The sequence below is a fragment of the Hyaena hyaena genome, unplaced genomic scaffold (genome assembly GCF_003009895.1).
Source record: "Hyaena hyaena isolate Hyena2069 unplaced genomic scaffold, ASM300989v1 scaffold_57, whole genome shotgun sequence".
In the NCBI taxonomy this organism is placed as follows: domain Eukaryota; kingdom Metazoa; phylum Chordata; class Mammalia; order Carnivora; family Hyaenidae; genus Hyaena; species Hyaena hyaena.
In genome coordinates, this window is record NW_024080690.1 from 4,290,307 (window position 1) to 4,295,525 (window position 5,219).

At 42.6% G+C, this 5,219-nt stretch overlaps 1 pseudogene; it reads left to right on the forward strand.

Annotated features, from left to right (window-relative positions):
- On the forward strand, positions 1 to 823 carry LOC120231554 (annotated as a pseudogene).
- Positions 824 to 5,219: the final 4,396 nt, after the last annotated feature.

The window sequence follows — 5,219 nt, forward strand, 5'->3', positions numbered from 1 at the left end:
ATGAGGTTCCCTGCTCAGCTGCTGGGGCTGCTGGTGCTCTGGATCCCAGGTGAGGGCGGAGGGGGTGAGAGAGGAGCACGGGGTGTGGGGGGAGAGCTCTGGGGGCGCCCCTGCTCCCCATGTGTATTCTGTCCATGGGTGGGACTGCCCTCCAGCAAGGGGAATTTAATTTGGGGACCTGGGAAATCAAGAAGAACCAGAAAGGAACAAGGAACAGTGCTTTAGTGAGATGCTGGAGAAGAAAGAAGCTGCTTTGTGCCTGCAAGTCTTGGGTTGTCTTTGGAAAGTGTATATATTTAAAGTATGAATCAAACCACAAAAATGATTTGGCCTAAAATACACAGAAAAGTATGTAATATCAGAAAAATTGGCACAACATCGTACTTTTCTCTCATTATTTTAGGATCCAGTGGGGATGTCGTACTGACACAGACCCCACTGTCTTTGGCCATCACCCTTTGACAGCCGGCCTCCATCTCCTGCAGGGCCAGTCGGAGCTTCCTGGACACTGATGGAAAAACCTATTTACATTGGTACCTGCAGAAGCCAGGCCAGTCTCCACGGCGTCTGATCTATCGGGTTCCAAATCAGGACTCTGGGGTCCCTGACAGGTTCAGTGGCAGCGGGTCAGATACAGATTTCACCCTGACAATCAGCAAGGTGGAGGCTGAGGACATCGGGGTTTATTACTGCATGCAAGCTACACACGCTCCTCCCACAGTGGTTAAGCCCTGAACACAAACCTCTCTGCGTGGCACGGCACCACCCTCCACACGTGTTGCTTGAGTGGGGAGCAGGCACAGCAGAGCCTCGGTTGCCCTAAGAGGCAGGTGCTGGTGACGTCAGGGCATCATGTGCAGCTGAGGGCTCTGGACCGTGTCATGGCCCCTCAGCTGCACCAGCTCAGCAAGGCAGGACCCGCCTTGGAACAAAGGTGATCGACTTGCCCTCTGAACTGTACGAGGGACGGGATAGCAGACCTGCACCCCATCTGCACCCTCCCCGCCTGTGTGCATGGGTCAAGGACATCGAGTCCGCTGAAGAGTCAGCAAACGGAGGCATACTTGTGACAACACAAGTTCAATGCATTTGAAGCTAACAAATTTTGCTATTTTTCAGTATAATATTCGGTATCGTGCAGATATTATTTTTTATTTTTGCATGTTCTGAACTTCTTCGTTACCATTAACACGATTCCCTCTTGTACAATGTTCTCCAGACAACGTTCCATGCACACTGTCCCCACAGCAAACACGGCTGAGAACACTTTGTCAGAGCGTTTGGTATTTGAGGACCCAAACACACTGTTGTAATTTCATAGCACAGATGAGCTTCTGCTCCTATAAAGAAAATGCGGTCATTACACACAATGGATGTCACTCACCATAGAAGAGAATGAAGTACTGCATTTGCGACAAGGTGGATGACCCATGATGGTATTATGGTAGGTGACCTAGTCAGACGGAGAAAGACAAATAGCATATTTGTCCATATGATTTGGATTTCATTTACATATCAGTGTAAAAAAGAAAACATACTAAAGCAGCAAAAAAAAAAAAAGCATTAGCAGACAAATGAATACAGAGAACAAACTGGTCGTTGCCAGATGGGAAGGCGGCAAAGGGGATGGAAAAAACAGGTGCAAAGGAAAGAGAGGTACAGTCTTCCAGTGATGGAATGAATAAGTCACTGTGATGAAAGCACAGGGAACACAGTCAGTGCTCTTGTCATAGTGTCCGTGGGGACAGATGACAGCTACACCTGTGAGCACATCATAGCGTATGGACTTGTCTAATGTCTATGTCCTACACCTGAATGTGTGTCTCTGTACTTCAATAAAACAACAACAAAAAGAACAACACACACGTACATACATGCATGCGTGCACACACAGAAGAACCCATCCAGGAAGATTTTATTTGTCTCAGTGACCTTCTTCTGAGACAAAAAGAGAGTTCTTCAAATTCCAAAGTAGGTTCTGAGAAAACAAATCAAGCTCAATGATGCAGAGCATAGAATGTACCTGATAGACCATAGCAAGTATACAGAATGACATAAAGTTTGTTTCAAAAAAGGGATCATTTTAAGATCACCTAGCTTAAATAATACTTTGGAGATGACATATTTGGTCAATATTGTCAAAAACTATTTCAAGCAGTAGGTAAATACATTAGTTTTACAGAAATAATCTTACCTAAAAATGTACCTGTATTGTATATTTCCATTGAAAATGTAAATAAATTATATGCTTTGAGTAGATCTCAATTAAAATAGCGCTCTAACATTATATATGACCTAACTTGGACTCATGTCAATTGTCTGTCATAACACAGTGCTTTAGAAGTAAAAGAATGATTTAGGGGCACCTGGGTGGCTCAGTTGGTTAAGCGTCCAACTGTGGCTCAGGTCATGATCTCACAGTTGGTGAGTCTGAGCCTTGCATTGGGCTTAGTAGTGACAAGGTAGAGCCTGCTTGGGATTCTCTCTCTACCTCTCTCTCTATGCCCCTCCACTGCTAGTACTGTCTCTGCCTCTCTGTCTCTCTCTCAAAATAAATAAATAAACTTTTAAAAAAGTTTTAAAAAATGACAATACATCAGTGTATTTCCACACATTCACATGGACACACACGTCCATCCTAAATGGTCCTCATCCATCTCACAGTCAGTAGTGTAGAGTCAGGAGAAGCTGCCCATGTCTAGGAGCAGGGACACCGGGGGACCTTGCAGTGTCACAGCCCCAAAACAAACCTACCCAGGAGGCTCAGCTTCTCAAGGTGGCAACAGCAGAGGTGGTGACAAAGGACCCTCTGTCAAAGCTGATGGCCATTCTGCCCCCCCCCCCAACCAAGGCTTCAGGTCTTTGATGGAAAAATTAGTGAATGCAAATACAGATTTTTCATTAGTTAATAGCCTTGCACCAATGTTAATTTCCTGGCTAAGATAATTCTAGTGAGGTTATGTAAGATGTCCACGTTAGGGAAAGCTGGAGAAAGAGTGTGTGGAAACAATCTTAAGATTTTTGAAATTGTTTGGAAGTCTAAAATGATTTCAAAATAAATTGAAATATAGAGCCAAGAGAATTTAAAATAAGACAAGAGTATGAGTTCTTATTGCAGTGCTCTCCGGTGTCATTCTCTTTTTCCTTATTTAACTGTTTGAAATTCCCTATGATTTAATAAATTTACTGTTATTTTGCTTACTTATGTTCTGAAGTGTAGTAGACAGGCAATGTTACCTTAGTTTCAGGTGCACAACATCGTGACTCAAGAACTCTCCATGAAACACTGTGCTCACCACAGCGTAGCTGCCATCCGTCACCATATGAGGCTGTGATAATACCAGTGACTGTATTGCCTGTGCTGTGCTTTCGTCCCTGTGACTACTTCATTCCCTAACTGGATGCCAGCACCTTGCATTCGTCTTCACCGATTTTTCCCATCTTCCTGCCTCCTTCCTCTCTGGCAACCATTAGTTTGTTCTCTGCATTTCTGGATCAGTGTATGTCATCTGTTTTTTGTCATCTGTTTTGTTTTCTAGATTCCACATATGAGCAAAATCATATTGTGGTTGGGTCCCCTCCCTAAGGAAAGAAAAAAACCCTCAAGGTAACATCCCTCACAACCTTGTAACAGGAGTCCACTTATCAGACTGCATGTCTGTGTGTTACCATGTATGGGAAACAAAGAAGTGAAAACTATATAAAAAAACTAGGCCATGTGGCATTCGAGGCTCCTTTCTTTGGGTAGGAACCCAACTGAGCAGTGTCGGCAGGACTAAAGTTGCATCTTGGAGAGAAAAGCCTCGGTGTCGCGACTCTCTGTGTGAGAATCCTACTACACTATGGCATTTGGCTTTCTCTGTCTGACAGGGTTCACTTAGCATGATACCCTCTAGGTCCATCCATGTTGTCACAAATGGCAAAATTTCACTCTTTCTCATGGCTGAGTATTATTCCATTGTGTACACACACACACACACACACACACACACACCATCTCTTCTTGACCCATTCATTTATTGATGGACACTAAATTTGCTTCCATACTTGACATTGTGAACAATGTTGCAGTAAGCACAGGGTTGCATATGATCTTTTCAAGTTGGTGTTTTCATTTTCTTCTGGATAAATACCCAGTCGTGGATATACTGGATCTATGGTGTGCTTAATTTTCATCTTTTGAGGAAACTCCGTACTGTTTACACTTCATACTGTTTTCCAAGGTGGTCGCACCAGTTTACATTTCCACCAAGAGTTCGCAGCGCTCCTCTTTCTTTGCATCCTCACCACTGCTTGTTCTTTCTTGTCTTTTGATAGCAGTCATTCAGACAGGGATCCGGTGCTATCTCACTTGCAGGTGTGATTTGCATTTCCCTGACGTTTTATGATGGTTTGTGAGCATCTTTGCATGAGTGTGCTGGCCATCCAAGGTCTTCTTGGAAAAATGTCTATTCAGGTTCTCTGCCCATTCTTTTACGTTTTTATTTAAATTCCAGTCATTTAAAATACAGTGTGATATTAGCTTCAAGCATACAATATAGTATTTCAACACTTCCATACAACACCCAGGGCTGATCACAAGTGCACTCCTTGGTCCATATCCCAACCCATCTCTCCTCTGGTAACCAAAAGTTTGTTTTCCATAGATAAGAATCTATTTCTTAGTGTGCCTCTCTCTCTTTTTACCTCCATGCTCATTTTGTTTCTTAAATTCTACATATTAGTGAAATTTCATCGTATTTGTCTTTCTCTAACTGACTTATTTCACTTAGCATAATACTCTCTATCTCCATCTATGTCATTGCAAATGGCAAGATTTCATTCTTTTTTATGGCTGAGAGCATACATGCATGCGTGTGAATGTGTAGCACATGTACTTTGTACATGAAAAGAATATGGATTTATTTGGGTGCCTGAGTTGGTTAAGCATCAGACTTAGGCTCAGGTCTGCCCCTCTCCAACTAACATTTGCTCTCTCTCACAAAATAAATAAACTTTTTTTAAAAAAAGAAACCTCTCTTTTTGAACATATGAAAACTGAAAACAAGTTAAGAGATTTCCTGATGTCAACACAGTAAGCTTAGAAGAGCAAGAACTCAGGCACAAATTTCATAATTCTAAATCCATATTCCTTTTTTTATTTTTAATGTTTATTTATTTTTGAGAGCCAGAAAGAGACAAAGCATGAGCATGGGAGAGGCAGTGAGAAGGGGAGACAC